This window comes from Coregonus clupeaformis, unplaced genomic scaffold (assembly GCF_020615455.1).
Source record: "Coregonus clupeaformis isolate EN_2021a unplaced genomic scaffold, ASM2061545v1 scaf0182, whole genome shotgun sequence".
Lineage (NCBI taxonomy): Eukaryota > Metazoa > Chordata > Actinopteri > Salmoniformes > Salmonidae > Coregonus > Coregonus clupeaformis.
This window is the reverse complement of record NW_025533637.1, coordinates 540,870-565,940: the sequence shown is the minus strand read 5'-3', so window position 1 is coordinate 565,940 and position 25,071 is coordinate 540,870. Positions and strand designations below refer to the sequence as shown.

Genomic DNA, 25,071 nt, shown 5'->3' with positions numbered 1-25,071 from the left:
TTTAAACCCAATCCTAAACCTAACCTTAACTCTGATCATAACCCTAACCCCAGTCTCAAACTTAACCACAAGCCTAATCCTTTGGTCTACCCTAACCCTAACCCTAACCCTAACCCTAACCCTAACCCTAACCCTAACCCAACCCTGACCTTAACCTCACCTTTAACTGGAGCAATTTCAACCCTAACTCTAACCTTAACCCTAACCCTAATCCTAAACCTAACCTTAACTTTGATCATAACTTTAACCCTAACTCCAGCCTCAAACCTAACCCCAAACCTAACCCCTTGGTTTACCCTAACTATAATCCTAATCTTAAACCTAACCTTAACCTGGATTGTAATCTTAATCCTAACCTGAACCCTGACCTTAACCTGAATCCTAACCTTAACCTCACTTTTAATTGGAGCAATCCTAACCCGAACTCTGATCTTAACCTGAACCCTAACCTTAACCTCACCTTTTACTGGAGCAATCCCAACCCTAGCTCTAACCTTAACCCCCATCCTAAACCTAACCTTAACCTTGATCATAACCTTAACCCTAACGCAAGCTTCAAACTTAACTTTAACCCTAAGTTTAACCTCTTGGTTTACCCTAACTATAACCCTAACCTTGATTGTAATTCTGATCCTTGCTCGAACCCTAACCTTAACCTTACCTGAAACTGGAGCAATCCCAACCCTAGCTTTAACCTTAACCCTAATCCTAAACCTAATCTCAACCCGGATAAAACCTTAGTTCTAATCCTAACCCCAATCACAATCCTAATCTTAACCCCACCTCAATCCCTGAACCTTGACCCCGATACCAACCTTAATTTGAACTCAAGCCTCAAATCTAACCTTAACCCTAACCCCTTGGGACTTAAAAAGTGGATATCAGGAATCCCACAGGTCTGAAACAAAAGTATGAGAGCCTAATTTTAACCTTGACACTGACAATCTTAATCGGTACTTTAAATTATAACCCTGGCTTCATAAAGATGTATTCTGAGGAGCCTGGGAATTGGAAGGTATGTATTGTTTGGGTAGTGTCTGGGTGTTTATCCTCTTGGAGGAAAAGGTTACTCTTATCTGTTCTTTTTCAGGGATAAACCATAACATCTTTCTTTGGGGTATATCTCCCAATTTCCTGTAGGACTATGATGTATCAATAGGAGAAATAGAATTAGAGAACATGTGCCCGTGTATTTGGTCCTCTTGAAGGGCAATTTTCTCTTCAACCTAACCCTAACCCTAACCCTAACCCTAACCCTAACCCTAACCCTAACCTTAACCCCAACCCTAACCCTAACCCTAACCTCAACCTTAACCTTAAACTTAACCTCCATAACTCTCCCGGGAGAACTCTTGACCAGGTACTGACTCCTGACCTGGGGGAACAGCCCACGCCTATCCCTATCCCTTTCCCGATTCTGGGTATGTATCCCTATCCCCCCCATCCTATCCCGGTCCTCCACCCTCAGACCTTTCCCAGACCCCCTGTTCCTATTCCCCCAACAGACACAGAACCACAGATTATACCCATTATCAGCACCTTCTCCGACGTAAACAGACTCCTTCACTCTAGACTAAAATTCGCTTTCACCCAAACACAACGCATATTCCCCCACTTCAGGAATTCAGACCCATATCAGCTTTCCGTAGAAACCCCAATTTAAGGGATCTCTTAATTTTTGCAAAGTTTTCCAATAAACCTACTCCCAAACTACCCGTTGAACAACAGTATCATAGACAACTTTCACACATTCAAAATCCACATGCACAAACCTCCAGTCCTATTTCACAACTCATGACCATCCATAGTACCAATATTGTCTATGCCATAACATGCACACTATGCCACAACATTTATATAGGAGAAACCGGTCACACAGTCCTGACACGCCTCAAACAGCACCTCTACACAATTAGAAAAACATATTACAAACACACCTGGTCCAACATTTTCAGATTCACCCAACAACTTCCCTCCATATTACCGGTCTGGAGCTGAAATCCACCTGGACCAGAGGCCAGAGAAAGCGGCCGAATCCAGGTGGATTTCAAAACTTAATACTTTGGCTCCACTGGGGATGAATATCAAAGAATAAATAAAAACATTAACACTTTTGAGTTCTCGAGACCGGGCAAAGGTGCAATAGGCCCGTGCAACCTAAAGGTTTGAAACCAGTATAAACATAAACCCTCTTAAACCTAACCTAGCCAGTGCCATTGCTCCCACTTATCTGCCCGGTACTCTGCAGAATAATTAGTAAAAAATTCAATTTTTATTATTACAGTTTTATTTTATACACCCTCGGTCCACCCCTCCACACTTATTTTACTGACAGACTCTTGGTGAATTCTTGGCATTAGACCCTACAGAAATCAAAGTTTTACACACTTTTTTTTATCTTGTAGATTATACATATTCAATACACAAGTTCCACCTATTGGAGAGATCAAACACACACTCACCATCCACGTATGATAAAGGAAACATTGACAATATTGTACTCCAGAAAGCTGACTTACTGACAAGCTTCTGTAGGGATACATTTTAACTGACAAGATATTGTTTTTATTTGATTTATTTCTTTTAAATAGTTTTCAGGTTGGTGGTTGCTGTAACAACCCAACAAGTATCCCTCCTGATGCTAGTGACGGACAAAGACATGGATTCCATTCGTGGTTTTCCCCCCCCCGAATAGATAGACCCATGATGCAACACCTACATATATTTACATAACCGCACCCACTAGAACCCAGGTAGATTATGTAGGCATTTTAGTACATTTTAATGATCCCTTCCTAGATAGATTCTACTTCTATGTAGGTACATTCTATTCTATCGTAGTATAATTTTTATTTTGTATTTGTATAATTTTCGGATTATTTCCAAAAATATCATTTTTTTTAAATAAAAAAATAGCAATGGTGTGGCAACTCACAATACCCAAATGGAGGGAAACAATCATTGTTCTTACAATATATACTGATTTAAACGTCTCCCCCTCCCCCCCTTTCTTTTTTTCTCTCTCTTATTCTCCTTTTATTTACAGTTTTACCCTATTTGCCCCTCTATTTTCCGATATAAGTGGGTTCCATTGTACTCTCAACCTACCATACTAGCTAATATCAGCTAAGGACCAATCAGACATTGACACATCAGCCTAAGCCTTTTTGACTTATGCCCTTTCAACCTAGCATACTAGCAAACACTATTTTAAGATCCAATCAGACTATATGAACCAATAGTCTTCTTTTAATGGGTTGAGAACCCACCCCTCTCCCCTTCCAACCAGGATTTATATCCCTTCCTCAAAGACAGCTCTTCTTAGCCTCTGAAGAAGCATTATACATGCGAAACGTCAGGCCTTTTTTTCCCTTTTCCCTTTGTTTGATACAGTGAACTTATTGAAATTTGCTTTTGAAAGTTTTTAAATAATAAAGGTAAATTTTAATCCAGCTATTGGGAGGAAACAAGATACAACTTAAGAACTAACAACCGAAGACAACTGAAGAACCAACAACGGAAAACTTTAAAAGACAATCCAGAAATCAAGAAGATAAGAAGACAACGAACAACATAAGCTACCTGGGTCGCTCCCAGCCGGTACAAAAAGGATAATGAATCAATAAAACTTTAAAGGAATTGATCACTTCAACGGTATAACAGTCAAGTTGGTTGTAACATCCACCTGTGCTAATACCCCTCTTTCCAGGCTTTATCACCCACAGAATGTGGTAAGCATAATTCAACAACCACTATCTGTATGTGACTGAACATTAGCTGGGTTAAATATGCTTAGCAATAGATTCACTGTTTTGAACACCCTTCCGCAGGAGGGGGAGACAAACACCCACACTACAGCACAACACACAATGCCTAACACACCTTCCACTCAACACACAACTAAGACCTACTTCAAACTGATACAAGCCATACACCACAAACAAATCATTGAACATGCACTCAACACTCAGACATTTCCAGTGGGGATGATGAAACAGGTCACTAAACTCACAGACTTTATTAAACCATCATCCCCCAACATAGAGACAAAGCAGAAAGTAGCTGATAATACAAAAAATTGGATGTCAGCAAATATGCATATCTTGCATGAACACTACCAGGCAATACTAAACACTCTATCCCCTACAGGCTTCCCGTTTAACAGTAGTGCCTTCCAGACAGCAGCTCGTTGGGCCCAACACAGGTACAGGCACAAATTACGTGACAGTACAGTCCCCATAGTGCAATCACTGTTAGAGGACTCACCATCCACTAGTGCTTTAGAACCAAATCCAGCTTTAGCACAGGCCAGACGACCTACTCTAGCCTCATGGCCATGTTCCACAGCCACAGCCAGAGCCAAGACCAGCTTACCAACTTCAGGGTCTTCCCCACACGTCCTAGCCGGGACACTACCATCCACTCTGGCCTCCAGGCTGACTCAATCCTCCTTAGGAAGGGTACCACGACCAGTTCCGAGACTTGAAGCAATTAAAGCCCCAACTTTGGCTCCTAGGTCTGTTAGGAGCAAACCAACATCCTCTCCAGATTTGGCTTTGTCCTCAAGGGGCACTGTTACCATACCCGTAGCTTCGACACTGACTAAGGCTCCAGATAACATACCACCCGTACCTTCCCCAACTCCTAATAGGGATACCCTTGCTTATCCTCAGTTCACCTCCCCACCACCTGACCCTGATGAATTTATAGTAGACTTTGAACTTAGAGAGGAGGAATTTCCCACTCTCCAGTCAATTATGGTAAAGACAAAGCACACCATAGCCCAGACTAAGACCATCACAGTCCAGGCGCAGGTGATACACAGACCCTGCAGCCAACTTGATTCCAGGAGTGCCCCCCACATTGACTAGGGCCACGGAGACCACACAACCACCCCAAACACCAATTATCAGCAATGTAGCGATTCAATCTGATCTAAACATTTCTGACCTCTCTGGGTCAGACACTAACATCTCCACTCTTGTTCCAACAGAGGTTCAACTAAATAAACACCAAAACCCTGCTGAGGTGGTGACTATGGAAAGAGGAGTAAAGGTGGAAAAAGTTGTGATGATGGCAGAAACCAAAGGGAAAATCAATCCCAATAGTTTCCTGTCTGAACCTTCCCCAATACTAACCTCTCCACACACCAGATACCTCTTACCCACCCCACTTAGTCTGTCTCCAAAAATAGGGTTCCTTCAGAGCCCACTGTGAGACTCACCCCTCTGCCTTCACCCAGACACTCTACCCCAACATCCCCAGCCACCCCCATTCTTGTACCAGCCAACTAGACATGACATGACAAACAGAAAAATCTATGACTGGAAAATAAAATCTCTCAAACCGATTGCTATCATTGGAGATTCAAATTTGAAAAGAATACCCTACCATCCGTACAAACACATCCAAATTGACAGTTATCCTGGAGCACAGTTCCACCACATTACTGGGGTATTGGCAAAATCTACCCCAAATCCTAACACCAAGGTGGTTGTGCTGTCTCTGGGGCTGAACAACAAAGATCAAACACAGAAACAAACACCCATAGGACAACTACAATCACTTCACAGTAAAGCAACAGCGATGTATCCTAATGCAACCATTTACTTCCCCATCATTAACTACTCTCCCCACCTGTCAGAGAAACAACAAACCATGTTGAAATATATCAACTCCCACATCGCCACACACTACAACCCCCTATAAGAAATCCACCATTCAGATTTCCACACAGAGAAAGACAATATACACTGGACAGCAGATACAGGGGCAAAAATACTCCAACATTGGATGGAACAGCTAAAATAGTGGGGGAGGGTATGCCTACATCACAGCCCCTCCACCAAGACACAAACATCCTTAATCTTTCATCCACATTTCACTTATCACCCTCTGAGACTCGGCTGCTGGAGAGGGGACTCACTTTTATCCCCACACCACTGCATTCTGACTATGGGGACCTCCAGAGGGACATCTACAGGTATCATAGAGCTCTGAAACTTTTGGACCACTTTGATTATAAATCGGATTACCGAACCCTACCGTTCACAGCTCCATCCAGATGGGAACCAAAATCACGAACAATATCAGCACCCATTAGGAAACTCATTAAAACGAATACCCACATCATCAGAGAATTCCATACCGCTACCATAACTTCACAACAGAATATCACAGTAGAAGAAAGACAAGCCATAGCTAAATTAAGGAAACACAAACATATAACTATAAAACCAGCAGACAAAGGCTCAAAGATAATTATTATGGACAACCAACAGTACCTCTTTGAAGCTCACCGCCAACTCTCTAACACACAACACTATACCCCTATTCCTGCCTCTACACAGATCCAGACACAAATAAAAATTAGACACATAATATTAGATCTTTATAAAAAGAAATACATTACATATAGACAAAAGGAATATCTAGATGGACCAGACTTACCCAGACAGAGACTCTTCTATCTCCTCCCTAAGATACATCAAACACCAGATACCTGGACAGTCCCTTTTGAGGTCCCGAAGGGAAGACCTATTGTGTCGGACTGTGGGAGCGAGTCCTCGCCAGCAGCGGAGTTTATTGACTATTTCCTCAACCCCATTTCACAAAGGCACCCCAGCTATCTGAAGGACACATACCACTTCATAGACACGCTTCACAACATTCCAGTCCCAGCAAACGCATACCTATTCACTATAGATATAGATTCTCTCTACACCAACATAGATATCTTGTCAGGTTTAGCAGCAGTGAAATCTGCACTCCGGAGATATCCAGATCCAGATAGACCAGACTCACACCTCCTACAGCTTCTAGAGCTTGGATTAAGAAACAATGATTTCACATTCAATAATAAACACTACTTACAGATTCATGGGACGGCGATGGGCAAAAGTTTGCCCCAGCCTATGCTAATATTTATATGGCGGACTGGGAGTTGACAGCCTTAGATAAATGCCCATTGCGTCCCATGTTTTATAGACGATACCTGGATGATATCTTCGGAGTGTGGGAACATGATCTGGTACATTTCAAAACGTTTATTGAAATACTCAATAACCATCACCCAACCATAACTGTTAAATATGTAATTCACCCACATACAATTAACTTCCTGGATACAACAATATTCTTTCCAGAGACTGAAACACACAGTCTCTTTACAAACAAAAGTATACTTTAAAGACACAGACACACATGCCTTACTTCACAAGTCCAGTTATCACCCAAAACATACATTCACTGGTATTGTAAAATCACAACTCATTCGATTTCATAGATTATGTACACAACATAAAGACTTTAATCTAGCCACACAGACTATTTTTAGTGCACTGAGAAAGAGGGGATATTCAAAGCGATCACTGAGGTACATAAAGGCCAACACACTGGCAGGCTTCACCCAGAACAGATTGCCTGATCCTCCTAACCCTACCCCTAACCTTAACCCTAACCCTAACCTTAACCCTAACCCTAACCTTAACCCTAACCTTAACCCTAACCCTAACCTTAACCCCAACCTTACCCCTAACCTTAACCCTAACCTTACCTCTAACCTTAACCCTAACCCTAACCCTAACCCTAACCTTACCTCTAACCTTAACCCTACCCTTAACCCTAACCTTAACCTTAACCCCAACCCTAACCCTAACCTCAACCTTAACCTTAAACTTAACCTCCATAACTCTCCCGGGAGAACTCTTGACCAGGTACTGACTCCTGACCTGGGGGAACAGCCTATCCCTTTCCCGATTCTGGGTATGTATCCCTATCCCCCCCATCCTATCCCGGTCCTCCACCCTCAGACCTTTCCCAGACCCCCTGTTCCTATTCCCCCAACAGACACAGAACCCCAGATTATACCCATTATCAGCACCTTCTCCGACGTAAACAGACTCCTTCACTCTAGACTAAAATTCGCTTTCACCCAAACACAACGCACATTCCCCCCACTTCAGGAATTCAGACCCATATCAGCTTTCCGTAGAAACCCCAATTTAAGGGATCTCTTAATTTTTGCAAAGTTTTCCAATAAACCTACTCCTAAACTACCCGTTGAACAACAGTATCATAGACAACTTTCACACATTCAAAATCCACATGCACAAACCTCCAGTCCTATTTCACAACTCATGACCATCCATAGTACCAATATTGTCTATGCCATAACATGCACACTATGCCACAACATTTATATAGGAGAAACCGGTCACACAGTCCTGACACGCCTCAAACAGCACCTCTACACAATTAGAAAAAACATATTACAAACACACCTGGTCCAACATTTTCAGATCCACCCAACAACTTCCCTCCATATTACCGGTCTGGAGATGAAATCCACCTGGACCAGAGGCCAGAGAAAAGCGGCCGAATCCAGGTGGATTTCAAAACTTAATACTTTGGCTCCACTGGGGATGAATATCAAGGAATAAATAAAAAACATTAACACTTTTGAGTTCTCGAGACCGGGCAAAGGTGCAATAGGCCCGTGCAACGTAAAGGTTTGAAACCAGTACAAACATAAACCCTCTTAAACCTGACCCTAACCCTAACCCTAACCCTAACCCCTAACCCTAACCCAACAAAACAAACCCCAGCTCCCCACAACATTACCTTCTCCACATACAGAATTGGACAGGGGTGTCCAATGAAGTTTTTATGCCTGTACCCTAACCCTAACCCTAACCCTAAACCCTAACCTAACCCTCACCCCTAACCCTAACCCCAACCAAATATTGAAATCCACCTAGCCCCCCCCAAAGCATATTGATGGATATCTACGGCCTCCCAGGAGTACAAAAAAACAAACCCCAGCTCCCCACGACATTACCTTCTCCACATACAGTTTTGGACAGGGGTGTCCAATTAAGTTTTTATGCCTGTACCTAACCCTAACTCTAACCCTAAACCCTAACCTAACCCTCACCCCTAACCCTAACCCCAACCAAATATTGAAATCCACCTAGCCCCCCCCAAAGCATATTGATGGATATCTACGGCCTCCCAGGAGTACAACAAAACAAACCCCAGCTCCCCACAACATTACCTTCTCCACATACAGTATTGGACAGGGGTGTCCAATTAAGTTTTTATGCCTGTACCTAACCCTAACTCTAACCCTAAACCCTAACCTAACCCTCACCCCTAACCCTAACCCCAACCAAATATTGAAATCCACCTAGCCCCCCCCAAAGCATATTGATGGATATCTACGGCCTCCCAGGAGTACAAAAAAACTAACCCCAGCTCCCCACGACATTACCTTCTCCACATACAGTATTGGACAGGGGTGTCCAATTAAGTTTTTATGCCTGTACCTAACCCTAACCCTAACCCTAACCTCAGTGACACCAGTGCCTAAACCTAACCTCAGTGACACCGGTGCCTAAAACCTAACCTTAATCCTAAAGTTCTCTACTTAAACCCTAACCCTAATCCTAACCTCAGTGAAACCGGTACCTAAACCTAACCTCGATGCCTAAAACTTAATTCCTTCCCTTCCCGTTTTTGGGATTTTTTTATAATGTCTTGTCCTTGTATATATATTTTTTTGTATATGTTTTTTATTTATTTCATTGAAACATAAAGCATGATATATATATAGCCCCTGTGCCCGTGCACACTTAACACCCACGTGGTGTGAAGAATTTGTCCCCTACCTAACCCTAACCCTAAACCCTAACCCTCTGACGGAATAACTCCTGCTCCCTCTGAACCAATAGCCCCCGTAACCTGGTGGCCTCCTCTCCTAACCTGCAGATCCGCCCTGTCGCGGCCTCCTGCTGCCTCGTCGTCCACACCGTGTGCCCCCCCCAAAATAAATTATTGGGGTTGCCTCTCGGGTCTCCGTCGTCGGCACTCCTCTGTTGCTATCCTGGTGCGATTGAACATTATCTCATGAGATCAACATGTTGCTATCCTGGTGCTATTGAACATTATCTCATGAGATCAAAATGTTGCTATCCTGGTGCTATTGAACATTATCTCATGAGATCAACATGTTGCTATCCTGGTGCTGTTGAACATTATCTCATGAGATCAACATGTTGCTATCCTGGTGCTATTGAACATTATCTCATGAGATCAACATGTTGCTATCCTGGTGCTATTGAACATTATCTCATGAGATCAACATGTTGCTATCCTGTTGTTGTTGAACATTATCTCATGAGATCAACATGTTGCTATCCTGGTGCTATTGAACATTATCTCATGAGATCAACATGTTGCTATCCTGGTGCTATTGAACATTATCTCATGAGATCAACATGTTGCTATCCTGGTGCTATTGAACATTATCTCATGAGATCAACATGTTGCTATCCTGGTGCTATTGAACATTATCTCATGAGATCAACATGTTGCTATCCTGTTGTTGTTAAACATTATCTCATGAGATCAACATGTTGCTATCCTGGTGCTATTGAACATTATCTCATGAGATCAACATGTTGCTATCCTGGTGCTGTTGAACATTATCTCATGAGATCAACATGTTGCTATCCTGGTGCTATTGAACATTATCTCATGAGATCAACATGTTGCTATCCTGGTGCTATTGAACATTATCTCATGAGATCAACATGTTGCTATCCTGTTGTTGTTGAACATTATCTCATGAGATCAACATGTTGCTATCCTGGTGCTATTGAACATTATCTCATGAGATCAACATGTTGCTATCCTGGTGCTGTTGAACATTATCTCATGAGATCAACATGTTGCTATCCTGGTGCTGTTGAACATTATCATGAGATTAACATGTTACTTTTCCTTTGATATAATATAATAACCCTAACCAGATTATCTCACCCTAACCATTTATGGTTTGATACATTTAGAGGAATAGACTTTATTATCCCCAATACATTAAGGACAGCATAGCCACTATCAAGGTTCAGGTAATTTCCCAAAAGTTTGAAGGAGTGTTACATCACCCTAAACACTGCTACACTGTCTGTATGTCTGTGTGGCTGTCTGTCTGTCTGTTGCTTTATATCAAATAAACAGGCTGCTGAACAGAATGTGCGTGCGTGCCTGCGTATGCGTCTGTGCCTGTGTGTGTGTCTGTGACCATCAATGAGCAACACATTCCAGTGTAATATTTAAATCTCCACTGATACTGTTAATGCTAGAGGGAAGATATTAATGGACACGTCTGACAGACAGTTAGTATGGCCTCTTTCACACATCACTAACAGAATAGCCCTGCCATTATCACACATATGACTATCTACAGAGTGCATGAGGAGAACTACAGGAAGACTACAGCAGGTAAGTAACAAAGATGTTCACTTTATCTATGGCTCAGCCCCTCCCAGGTGAGTTGAATGATTATATCTAGTCAATCATTCACTAGGACTAGAGTTGAACAGGTATGTAGTCTGACTGGGGTTGACAGTGATTGAACAGCAGCAGTGAAGGGTCTCATCTGTGGTAATTTGATCCACGAGCTCCAGGACATACAGGTCTGATAACGTCTAGCGTTTCTTACTGCGGACTTATATCAGAGGAAAGGCATCTGTGTGAGTTTTGATGAGTTTTAGCTTGTATTTACATTTTAGATACAATACAGGAAATAGCTATCATAACAATGTTTAACTAAAGAAAGTAATTAAAGGCAGACCGAGAAAATGATTCTGTCAGCAACTGTTTTGTTCAGTGAATGTTTTCTACTGTTGTTAATTATACACTGAACAAAAATATAAACGCAACATGCAACAATTTCAAAGATTTTACTGAGTTACAGTTTATATAAGGAAATCAGTCAGTTGAAATAAATTCATTAGGACCAAATCTATGGATTTCACATGACTGGGAATACAGATATGCATCTGTTGGTCACAGATACCTTAAAAAAAAAAAAATTGGGCCGTGGATCAGAAAACCAGTCAGTATCTGGTGTGACCACCATTTGCCTCATGCAGCGCGACACATCTCCTTCACATAGAGTTGATCAGGCTGTTGATTGTGGCCTGTGGAATGTTGTTCCCCTCCTCCTCAATGACTGTGTGAAGTTGCTGGATATTGGCAGGAACTGGAACACGCTGTCGTACACATCGATCCAGAGCATTCCAAACATGCTCAATGGGTGACGTCTGGTGAGCAAGCAGGCCGTGGAAGAACTGGGACATTTTCAGCTTCCAAGAATTGTGTACAGATCCTTGCGACATGGAGCCGTGCATTATCATGCTGAAACATGAGGTGATGGCGGCAGATCAATGTCACGACTATGGGCCTCAGGATATTGCCCATACCATAACCCCACCGCCACCATGGGGCACTCTGTTCATAACATTGACATCAGCAAACCGCTCGCCCACACAATGCCATCTGCCCAGTACAGTTAAAACCTTAATTAATCCGTGAAGAGCACACTTCTTCAGCGTGCCAGTGGCCATCGAAGGTGAGCATTTGCCCACTGAAGTCGGTTACGACGCCGTACTGCAGTCTGGTCAAGACCCTGGTGAGGACGACGAGCACGCAGATGAGCTTCCCTGAGACGGTTTCTAACAGTTTGTGCAGAAATTATTCAGTTGTGCAAACCCACAGTTTCATCAGCTGTCCGGGTGGCTGGTCTCAGGCGATCCCGCAGATGAAGAAGCTGGATGTGGAGGTCCTGGGCTGGCGTGGTTACACGTGGTCTGGGGAGGTCCTGGGGTGGCATGGTCTGCTGTCGTGAGGCCGGTTGGACGTACTGCCAAATTCTCTAAAACGACGTTGGAGGCGGCTTATGGTAAAGAAGTTAACATTAAATTATCTGGCAACAGCTCTGATGGACATTCCTGCAGTCAGAATGCCATTTGCACACTCCCTCAAAACTTGAGACATCTGTGGCATTGTGTTGTGTAACAAAACTGCACATTTTAGAGTGGCCTTTTATTGTCCCCAGCACAAGGTGAACCTGTGTAATGATCATGCTGTTTAATCAGCTTCTTGATATGCCACACCTGTCAGGTGGATGGATTATCTTGGCAAAGGAGAAATGCTCACTAACAGGGATGTAAACTAATTTGTGCACAAAATGTGAAAGAAATAAGCTTTTTGTACGTGTGGAATATTTCTGGGATCTTTTATTCCAGCTCATGAAACATGGGACCAACACTTTACATGTTGCGTTTTATATTTTTGTTCATTATATAATGAGTAGTTGAATCAGCTGACTACTGTTGATGTTGACAGATAAATGTCATCCTGCAGAGCTCAAAGATCAGGGACATGTTAAAGTGCAGAGTGTTTCTGCTTGGCTGGCAGTACTGTGTAATCTCTAGTATCTCATGGAGCCTCTAGTTTTTAAGCAGTCTTTTAAGTGGTGTCTGTTTATCAGAATTCATGATAGAAAGACATTCATATGTTTAAAGGCAACAGCATTCATATGTGGAAAGGCAACATTATTCATATGTTTAAAGGCAACAGCATTCATATGTGGAAAGGCAACAGTATTTAATGTACAACTCATCTTCATGTAGTACTATTTTATTTAATGTCTGCTGTACCGTCTTTCTATGGGGGGAATCAGATGGAACTGAATTCCCTTTTCCTTCCCTTTTCTCCATTCTAACCTTGAACTGAAGCATGGGGCAACACATGTTACTGCTTCTCCATTCTGACCTTGAACTGAAGCATGGGGCAACACATGTTACTGCTTCTCCATTCTGACCTTGAACTGAAGCATGGGGCAACGCATGTTACTGCTTCTCCATTCTGACCTTGAACTGAAGCATGGGGCAACACATGTTACTGCCAGCTACCAGTTTGGGGTGGAGATCACAGAAATTGAGATGTGGCAGAGGTGTGTCTACAGACACTTTTTCTCAATAGCGTACAATCATTTTTTTAAACAATGTTGTCGATTTTCAAAACAGACTTCACAAGACACCGAACCCTGTGGCCTTTTGAAAAAATAACAGTAAATGTGTTTTCAAAATGTAGTTGCTTCCTCAAAATATAAAAACATTAATCAAAACTACAGTTCCTTCAGAAAGTATTCACACCCCTAGACATTTTGCACATGTTGTGGTGTTACAGCCTGAATTTAAAATGGATGAAATTGTGATTTTGTCTCACTGCATACACACAATGATAATGTAAATCCCATGATGTCAACCCCATAATATCAACCCCATGATGTCAACCCCATGATGTCAACCCCATGATGTCAACCCCATAATATCAACCCCATGATGTCAACCCCATGATGTCAACCCATAATGTCAACCCCATGATGTCAACCCAATAATATCAACCCCATGATGTCAACCCCATAATGTCAACCCCATGATGTCAACCCATAATGTCAACCCAATAATGTCAACCCCATGATGTCAACCCCATAATGTCAACCCCATGATGTCAACCCCATGATGTCAACCCATAATGTCAACCCAATAATGTCAACCCCATGATGTCAACCCATAATGTCAACCCAATAATGTCAACCCCATGATGTCAACCCCATGATGTCAACCCATAATGTCAACCCAATAATGTCAACCCCATGATGTCAACCTTCAAAAGTCAACTCCATGATGTCAACCCCATAATGTCAACCCCATAATGTCAATACCATGATGTCAACCCCATGATGTCAACCCAATAATGTCAACCCCATAATGTTAACCCCATGATGTCAACCCAATAATGTCAACCCCATGATGTCAACCCCATAATGTCAATACCATGATGTCAACCCCATGATGTCAACCCAATAATGTTAACCCCATGATGTCAACCCAATAATGTCAACCCCATAATGTTAACCCCATGATGTCAACCCCATAATATCAACCCCATAATGTTAACCCCATGATGTCAACCCAATAATGTCAACCCCATAATGTCAACCGCATAATGTTGCATGGACTCTGTGTGCAATATTAGTGTTTAAAGTGAGTTTTGAATGACTACCTCATCTCTGTACCCCATACATACAATTATCTGTAAGGTCCCTCAGTCGATCAGTGAATTTCAAACACAGATTCATCCACAAAGACCAGGGAGGTTTCACAATGCCTCGCAAAGAAGGACACTTACTGGTAGATAGGTAAAAAAAAACAGACATTGAATATCCCTTTGAGCATGGTGAAGTTATTAATTACACTTTGGATGGTGTATCAATACACCCAGTCACTACAAATATACAGGCGTCCTTCCTAACTCAGTTACCGGCGAGGAAGGAAATCGCTCAGGGATTTCACCATGAAGCCAATGGTGACTTTAAAACAGTTACAGAGTTTACTGGCTGTGATAGGAGAAAACTGAGGATGGATCAACAACATTGTAGTTACTCCACAATCCTAACCTAATTGACAGAGTGAAAAGAAGGAAGCCTGTACAGAATAAAAACATGCATCCTGTTTGCAACAAGGCACTAAAGTAAAACTACAAAAAATTTGGCAAAAAAATTAACTTTATGTCCTGAAAACAAAGTGTTATGTTTGGTGCAAATCCAACACAACACCTCTGAGTACCACTCTTCATATTTTCAAGCATGATGGTGGCTGCATCATGTTATGGGTATGCTTGTCATCGGCAAGGACTAGGGATTAGAGTGAAATGGAATAGAGTGAAGCACAGGCAAAATCCTTGAGGAAAATCTGGTTCTGTTTGCTTTCCAATGGACGCTGGGAGACAAATTCACCTTTCAGCAGGACAATAAGCTAAAAGACAAGGCCAAATATACACTGGAGTTGCTTACCAAGACAACATTGAATGTTCCTGAGTGGCCTAGTTACAGTTTTGACTTAAATCGCCATGAAAATCTATGTAAAGACTTGGAAATGTCTGTCTAGCAATGATGAACAACCAACTTGACAGAGCTTAAAGAATTTGTTTAATAATAACGTGCAAATATTTTACAATCCAGTTGTGCAAAGCTCTTCAAATCAAGCTTTATTCATACAACACATTTCAGACATGGAATGCAACACAATGTTCTTCACAGGAAAAAAACAAATAAAAACAATGAAAATAAAAACGGAAATATTTACTACGCAACAAACCTAAGGGGATAAACTAAAGAGTAACAATAAAAACGGAATGACTAAAAAGCCTCCTGAGGAAAAGCAAAGCTAAAAAGACGTGTTTTAAGATCTCTTTTTAAAATGTCCCCAGTTTCGGCCCCCCTCAGGATCTCTGGCAGGCTATTCCAGAGGCTGGGGGAATAGTAACTAAAGGCTGCCTCTCCATGCCTCTTGGTCCTGGGCTTTGGGGTAGTTAAAAGGCCAGTGCCAGAGGACCTGAGAGACCTACTGGGTACATAACTTAAAAGCATGTCTGACATGTATTGGGGTGGCACAATCGTGGATTGATTTAAAAACCAATAGAAGAATCTTAAAATTTAATTATAAAACTCACAGGCAGCCAGTGCAGAGACCTTAGAAATTTAGCCAGAAAGACTCACAGCTGTAATCGCTGCCAAAGGTGATTCTAACGTATAGAGTCAGGGGTGTGAATATTTATGTAAATTACATATCTGTATTCCATTATTAATACATTTGCAAAAGTTTCTAAAAACATGTTTTCACTGTCGTTATGGGGTGTTGTGTGTAGATGGGTGAGATTTTTTTTAAAATCCATTTTGAATTCAGGCTCTAACACAACAAAATGTGGAATAAGTCAAGGGATCTGAATACTTTCTGAAGGCTCTGAATACTTTCTGAAGGCTCTGAATACTTTCTGAAGGCTCTGTATATTATACCATCAAAATTGCAAATGGATTCAACAAAAGAACACAACTGCCTGCAAAATGATTAACACAACCATACTTATCTCTTGAGTCCAAGCAGACACATTTTTCTTTGTTGCATACAATAAATCTCAGTATATAAATTATTTATTTTATACAGTCATTATGTCTCAACTTTATCAAGGGTGTCAATAATTCCAGACCCCGCTGTATAGGCAGGCCTCAATCCACACCAATGGGTTAGGGTTAGGCCCCAATCCACACCAATGGGTTAGGGTTAGGGTTAGGCCTCAATCCACACAAATGGGTTAGGGTTAGGGTTAGGCCTCAATCTACACCAATGGGTTAGGGTTAGGGTTAGGCCTCAATCCACACCAATGGGTTAGGGTTAGGCCTCAAACCACACCAATGGGTTAGGGTTAGGGTTAGGGTTAGGCCTCAATCCACACCAATGGGTTAGGGTTAGGCCTCAACCCACACCAATGGGTTAGGGTTAGGGTTAGGCCTCAATCCACACCAATGGGTTAGGGTTAGGGTTAGGCCTCAATCCACACCAATGGGTTAGGGTTAGGGTTAGGCCTCAATCCACACCAATGCAAATCTCTATAATGGAAGGTCACAATGTTACTTAGAAGTAACCCAACATTCTCTGCATGTCTGCAATATTGTAAAATATCATAACAATTAGACAGTCCCCATTGCCTAGATCTTTCCATATATTGTACATGGTATGACATTGATGGGATGGTTTAGAATGCTGTGCAGTAGTATTTACTGGTTGATGGAAACAGTGAACACAATTGCACACATTTCTCTTCAAGATGGAAACAATGTGTTATATTCTGTGAACAGAACACTTAACAGGGAATTTTGTATTCACGGATGACATTTGTATTTAAAGTTTGGCAAAAGATGGTCTAAGATATGTAAGTTTGGTACCAAGGCAAGAAAATCATCCAAAGTTCTGTCAATGAATTTGAGCATTTGATCATTGCTGTTCTGCTATAGATACGTTTCAACACACAGACACCACCTTTAGCGCGAGGAAACCAAAGCAGCTCCTGCAGGTTCACAGACATTGAATTGATTTCTGTGCCCAGAGGGCTGGTGCTTGCCTACGGAGCAGCAAGGGGAACTGCCAAACCCTTCACCCCAACCCGAGTACTCCCCTTCACCCCCTCTGGTCTCTACGGGAGGGCAGCTCCCCTCAGCCCAGTCCAAGCTCTTCTCTGTCCAGGCACCCCAATGGGAGGGCAGCTCCCCTCAGCCCAGTCCAAGCTCTTCTCTGTCCAGGCACCCCAATGGGAGGGCAGCTCCCCTCAGCCCAGTCCAATCTCTTCTCTGTCCAGGCACCCCAATGGGAGGGCAGCTCCCCTCAGCCCAGTCCAAGCTCTTCTCTGTCCTGGCACCCCAATGGGAGGGCAGCTCCCCTCAGCCCAGTCCAAGCTCTCTCTCTCCTGGCACCCCATGGGAGGGCAGCTCCCCTCAGCCCAGTCCAAGCTCTTCTCTGTCCTGGCACCCCAATGGGAGGGCAGCTCCCCTCAGCCCAGTCCAAGCTCTCTCTGTCCTGGGACCCCAATGGGAGGGCAGCTCCCACTCAGCCCAGTCCAAGCTCTTCTCTCTCCTGGGACCCCAATGGTGGAACATGCTTCTCCCTAAAGTTAGGGCAACGGAGTCCATCATTTGAAAACGTCTGAAACCCTACCTCTTTGAAGAGTATCTTAAAAAACTCTCACAACACCCGAGGCCCTTCTCTTTTCCCACTACCACTGACTTTGCTGATAAATACTTTGTTGAGGGAAAATGTACTTGATACAATAGTGATATGTTGTCTCACCTGGCCATCTTAAGATGAATGCACTAATTGTAAGTCACTCTGGGCCTCTGCTAAATGACTAACATTTGAAATGTAAAAAATGTATGAATAAGGTTGAGCACCTGTTGGTTCCAAGTGGAAAACGATTTATAACACTGTTAGTGTGTTACATGAATTATCAGGCGTAATATCTTGATATAACTTGTATTCACGTTCTTCAACTTCTATCACAATTAAAGCTGCAAGCAGCATTGCTGGGGTTCAAGCTAGGTACTGTTATTCATTGTTGGTACATTTTGAGTTGAGCAGTTGTTATAAGATGGCAAAAGTGTCAGTAGTACCTGAAGAGGTGCATTAGGATGATTGATAGTGTTTCACAATGAAACATTTCACATACGGTACATACTGTACATAAACACAATTATTTTACAGTATACCAATCTTGTTTAGGATTATTTGGCTGAAATATGGCACGATTCCACAATTTCAATCAGTTTGCATCAGTTTCACTGAGGGACTTTTGTTTTGAAGGCAAACCGCAAAATCAACTATCTAGGCTGGCTAATCGTTATTGTGGCTAGCTTCACATAGGTAAATTCTCTGTATAACAACATGCTGACAGCAGTCTCTTTTAACCTACTGTAAATGTTATGTGTAATCTGAACCTTAGTGAAACTACATTCATTTCTAAACCTAACCTCAATTTGATTAACACCCTATGCTAACGTTACTACCTACAGTACCAGTCAAAAGTTTGGACACACCTACTCATTCCAGGGATTTTCTTTATTTTTACTATTTTCAACACTGTAGAATAATAGTGAAGACATCAAAACTATGAAATGACACATATGGAATCATGTAGTAACCAAAAAAGTATTAAACAAATCAAAATATATTTTATACTTGAAATTCTTCAAAGTAGCCACCCTTTGCCTTGATGACAGCTTTGCACACTCTTGGCATTCTCTCAACCAGCTTCACCTGGAATGTTTTTCCAACAGTCTTGAAGGAGTTCCCACATATGCTGAGCACTTGTTGGCTGCTTTTCCTTCACTCTGCGGTCCAACTCATCCCAAACCATCTCAATTGGATTGAGGTCAGGTGATTGTGGAGGCCAGGTCATCTGATGCGGCACTCCATCACTCTCCTTCTTGGTCAAATAGCCCTTACACAGCCTGGAGGTGTGTTGGGTCATTGTCCTGTTGAAAAACAAATTATAGTCCCACTAAGCGCAAACCAGATGGGATGGCGTATCACTGCAGAATGCTGTGGTAGCCATGCTGGTTAAGTGTGCCTTGAATTCTAAATAAATAACTGACAGTGTCAATAGCAAAGCACCCCACACCATAACACCTCCTCCATGCTTTACGGTGGGAACTACACATGCGGAGATCATGATTTCACCCACACCGCGTCTCACAAAGACACGGCGGTTGGAACCATGAATCTCCAATTTGGACTCCAGACCAAAGGACACATTTGCACCAGTCTAATGTCCGTTGCTCGTGTTTCTTGGCCCAAGCAGGTCTCTTCTTCTTATTGATGTCCTTTAGTAGTGGTTTCTTTGCAGCAATTCGACTATGAAGGCCTGATTCACACAGTCCCCTCTGAACAGTTGATGTTGAGATGTGTCTGTGACTTGAACTCTGTGAAGCTTTTATTTGGGCTGCAATTTCTGAGGCTGGTAACTCTAATGAACTTATCCTCTTCAGCAGAGGTAACTCTGGGTCTTCCATTCCAGTGGTGGTCCTCATGAGAGCCAGTTTCATCATAGCGCTTGATGGTTTTTGCGACTGCACTCGAAGTTCTTGAAATTGTCCGTATTGACTGACCTTCATGTCTTAAAGTAATGATGGACTGTCGTTTCTCTTTGCTTATTTGAGCTGTTCTTGCCATAATATGCACTTGGTCTTTTACCAAATAGTGCTATCTTCAGTATACCCCCCCCTACCTAAGAAGGAAAGAAATTCCACAAATTAACTTTTAACAAGGCACACTTGTTAATTGAAATGCATTCCAGGTGACTACCTCATGAAGCTGGTTGAGAGAATGCCAAGAGTGTGCAAAGCTGTCATCAAGGCGAAGGGTGGCCATTTGAAGAATCTCAAATATAAAATATATTTTGATTTGTTTAACACTTTTTTGGTTACTACATGATTCCATATGAGTTATTCCATAGTTTTGATGTCTTCACTATTATTTTACAGTGTAAAAAATAGTAAAAATAAAGAAAAACCCTTGAATGAGTAGGTGTGTCCAATAATAAAGCGCTGCTCTACCTTCTTAACATAATGAATAATGTAATGAATAATGTAGACGTTGAGCAAGTTGAGGAGACTAAACTGCTTGGAGTAACCCTGGATTGTAAACTGTCATGGTCAAAACATATTGATACAACAGTAGCTAAGATGGGGAGAAGTCTGTCCATAATAAAGCTCTGCTCTGCCTTCTTAACAACACTATCAACAAGGCAGGTCCTACAGGCCCTAGTTTTGTCGCACCTGGACTACTGTTCAGTCGTGTGGTCAGGTGCCACAAAAAAGGACTTAGGAAAATTGCAATTGGCTCAGAACAGGGCAGCACGGCTGGCCCTTGGATGTACAAAGAGAGCTAATAATAATAATAATAATAATATGCATGTCAATCTCTCCTGGCTCAAAGTAGAGGAGAGATTGACATCATCACTACTTGTATTTATGAGAGGTATTGACATGTTGAATGCACCGAGCTGTCTGTTTAAACTACTAGCACACAGCTCAGACACCCATGCATACCCCACAAGACATGCCACCAGAGGTCTCTTCACAGTCCCCAAGTCCAGAACAGACTATGGGAGGCGCACAGTACTACATAGAGCCATGACTACATGGAACTCTATTCCACATCAGGTAACTGATGCAAGCAGTAAAATTAGATTTAAAAAACAGATAAAAATACACCTTATGGAACAGCAGGGACTGTGAAGCAACACAAACATAGGCACAGACACATGCATACACACACATAATAACATACACACTATACACACACGTACACATGGATTTTGTGTTGTAGATATGTGGCAGTGGTGGAGTAGGGGCCTGAAGGCACACAGCATGTTGTGAAATCTGCTAATGTATTGTAATGTTTTAAAAATTGAATAAACTACCTTAATTTTAAAAGACCCCAGGAAGATCCATAATAAACACAAATACAAATACAAACAAACATTTCCCTGCGCCGCCAGGGACTTAGACGCTCCCTCCATGGCCGTGGACGCCCCTACCAGCGCTGTGTCAGGCGTGTCCCAGGGTCTGTAGTCGTGGGGGATACGGTGTATATTCTCAGAGCTGTGTCAGGCGTGTCCCAGGGTCTGTAGTCGTGGGGGATACGGTGTATATTCTCAGAGCTGTGTCAGGCGTGTCCCCAGGGTCTGTAGTCGTGGGGGATACGGTGTATATTCTCAGAGCTGTGTCAGGCGTGTCCCCAGGGTCTGTAGTCGTGGGGGATATGGTGTATATTCTCAGAGCTGTGTCAGGCGTGTCCCCAGGGTCTGTAGTCGTGGGGATACGGTGTATATTCTCAGAGCTGTGTCAGGCGTGTCCCCAGGGTCTGTAGTCGTGGGGGATACGGTGTATATTCTCAGAGCTGTTCCCCAGGGTCTGTAGTCGTGGGGATACGGTGTATATTCTCAGAGCTGTGTCAGGCGTGTCCCCAGGGTCTGTAGTCGTGGGGGATACGGTGTATATTCTCAGAGCTGTGTCAGGCGTGTCCCCAGGGTCTGTAGTCGTGGGGGATACGGTGTATATTCTCAGAGCTGTGTCAGGCGTGTCCCCAGGGTCTGTAGTCGTGGGGGATACGGTGTATATTCTCAGAGCTGTGTCAGGCGTGTCCCCAGGGTCTGTAGTCGTGGGGGATACGGTGTATATTCTCAGAGCTGTGTCAGGCGTGTCCCCAGGGTCTGTAGTCGTGGGGGATACGGTGTATATTCTCAGGGTCTGTAGTCGTGGGGGATACAAAACATACATTTACAGCCTGTACTGGCCAACAATTGGAGTCACACTCACACGCTGGAAATTAGCATTTTCCTTTAGTAGTTTTATAGAGAGCGTTGTATGAGTTGATCTCTTCGTACCCTGGCTCGGTTGTTGGTATCCAGCTACTAAAGCGTCCGGGGTGAACATGTTGAGCGAGGACTAAACTAAGACGTTGGTAAATGTGTTAAATGCAGAGTTTTGATTAAATGGTTATTAAAGTAAAACATGAAAAGTTTGGTAGGTAGCCAAGTTGCAGCAAGCAGCACAACAACGCAGCACGACAACGCAGAAGTGTGACATGGAAGTGTGTCTGCCAGATGACATCTGTCTGCCTGTTGACATCTGTCTGTCTGATGGAGTCTGTCTGCCTGATGACATCTATCTGTCTGATGACATCTGTCTGTCTGATGACATCTGTCTGTCTGATAACATCTGTCTGCCTAGCCTGATGACATCTGTCTGCCTAGCCTGATGACATCTATCTGCCTGATGACATCTGTCTTCCTGATGACATGTCTGCCTGATAACATCTGTCTGCCTAGCCTGATGACATCTGTCTGATGATATCTGTCTGCCTGATTGATGACAAATGTCTGCCTGATTATATCTGTCTGCCTACCATGATTACATCTGTCTACCTGATGACATCTGTCAATCATGGGGAAGGTCTCTGTTGTAGTTGTCACGGCCATCATGGGGACGGTCTCTGTTGAAGTCGTCACGGCCATCACGGGGACGGTCTCTGTTGAAGTCGTCACGGCCATCACAGGTACGGTCTCTGTTGAAGTTGTCACGGCCATTACTGGGAAGGTCTCTGTTGAAGTCGTCACGGCCATCACGGGGACGGTCTCTGTTGAAGTCGTCACGGCCATTACTGGGATGGTCTCTGTTGAAGTCGTCATTGCCATTACTGGGACGGTCTCTGTTGAAGTCGTCACGGCCATCACGGGGACGGTCTCTGTTGAAGTCGTCAAGGCCATTACTGGGACGGTCTCTGTTGAAGTCGTCACGGCCATCACGGGGACGGTCTCTGTTGAAGTCGTCACGGCCATTACGGGGACGGTCTCTGTTGAAGTCGTCAAGGCCATTACTGGGACGGTCTCTGTTGAAGTCGTCACGGCCATCACGGGGACGGTCTCTGTTGAAGTCGTCACGGCCATTACGGGGACGGTCTCTGTTGAAGTCGTCAAGGCCATTACTGGGACGGTCTCTGTTGAAGTCGTCACGGCCATCACGGGGACGGTCTCTGTTGAAGTCGTCACGGCCATTACGGGGACGGTCTCTGTTGAAGTCGTCACGGCCATTACTGGGACGGTCTCTGTTGAAGTCGCAAGGCTATCACGGGGATGGTCTCTGTTGAATTCATCACGGCCATTACTGGGACGGTCTCTGTTGAAGTCGTCACGGCCATTACTGGTAAGGTCTCTGTTGAAGTCGTCACGGCCATTGCTGGGATGGTCTCTGTTGAAGTCGCAAGGCTATCACGTGGACGGTCTCTGTTGAAGTCGTCACAGCCATTACTGGGACGGTCTCTTTTGAGTCGTCACGGCCATTACTGGGATGGTCTCTGTTGAAGTCGTCACGGCCATTACTGGGATGGTCTCTGTTGAAGTCGTCATGGCCATTACTGGGACGGTCTCTGTTGAAGTCGTCACGGCCATTACTGGGACGGTCTCTGTTGAAGTCGTCACGGCCATTACTGGGACGGTCTCTGTTGAAGTCGTCACGACCATTACTGGGACGGTCTCTGTTGAAGTCGTCACGGCCATTACTGGGACGGTCTCTGTTGAAGTCGTCACGGCCATCACGGGACGGTCTCTGTTGAAGTCGTCACGGCCATCACGGGGACGGTCTCTGTTGAAGTCGTCACGGGCTCCATGGTTAGGAAGGTCGTAGTGGGGGAGATTGTGAATTATTCCCATAATCTCTTAGGTGGACTGCGGCCTCTGTCGTAGCTGTTATCAAAGAACCACTTCCCCACTGCATAAATAATCCTCATACTGCAGACGTGCAAACTGATCTGACTAGTGTTCAAGTTTCTCATCTGTCTTCCTAGCCTCATGACATCTGTCTGTCTGATGACATCTGCCTGCCTGATGACATCTGTCTGTCTGATGACATCTGTCTGCCTGATGACATCTGTCTGCCTCATGACATCTGTCTGTCTGATGACATCTGTCTGCCTGATGACATCTGTCTGCCTGATGACATCTGTCTGTCTGATGACATCTGTCTGCCTCATGACATCTGTCTGTCTGATGACATCTGTCTGCCTGATGACATCTGTCTGCCTGATGACATCTGTCTGCCTCATGACATCTGTCTGCCTGATGACATCTGTCTGCCTCATGACATCTGTCTGTCTGATGACATCTGTCTGTCTGATGACATCTGTCTGCCTCATTACATCTGTCTGTCTGATGACATCTGTCTGCCTGATGACATCTGTCTGTCTAGCCTCAATAGATCTGTCTACCTAGCCTGATGACATCTGTCTGCCTAATCACATCTTTCTACCTGATAACATCTTTCTGCCTGAT

At 43.4% G+C, this 25,071-nt stretch overlaps 1 protein-coding gene and 1 long non-coding RNA gene across 2 annotated transcripts in view; both read left to right on the top strand.

Annotated features, from left to right (window-relative positions):
• The first annotated feature begins 3,656 nt into the window (after window positions 1-3,656).
• LOC121556041 lies at window positions 3,657-5,143 on the top strand. The gene is made up of 3 exons (XR_005998067.2): window positions 3,657-3,731; window positions 4,150-4,204; window positions 4,994-5,143. It is a non-coding gene; the product is annotated as an uncharacterized LOC121556041 (long non-coding RNA).
• Window positions 5,144-11,427: 6,284 nt separating this feature from the next.
• The window catches only part of LOC121556048 (claudin-34), a 32,750-nt gene continuing 19,106 nt past the window's right edge, over window positions 11,428-25,071 (top strand). Inside the window, exon 1 of the mRNA XM_041869905.1 lies at window positions 11,428-11,534. The gene's annotated coding sequence lies outside the window, so the exon portion shown is untranslated. The remainder of the gene's footprint in view (window positions 11,535-25,071) is intronic.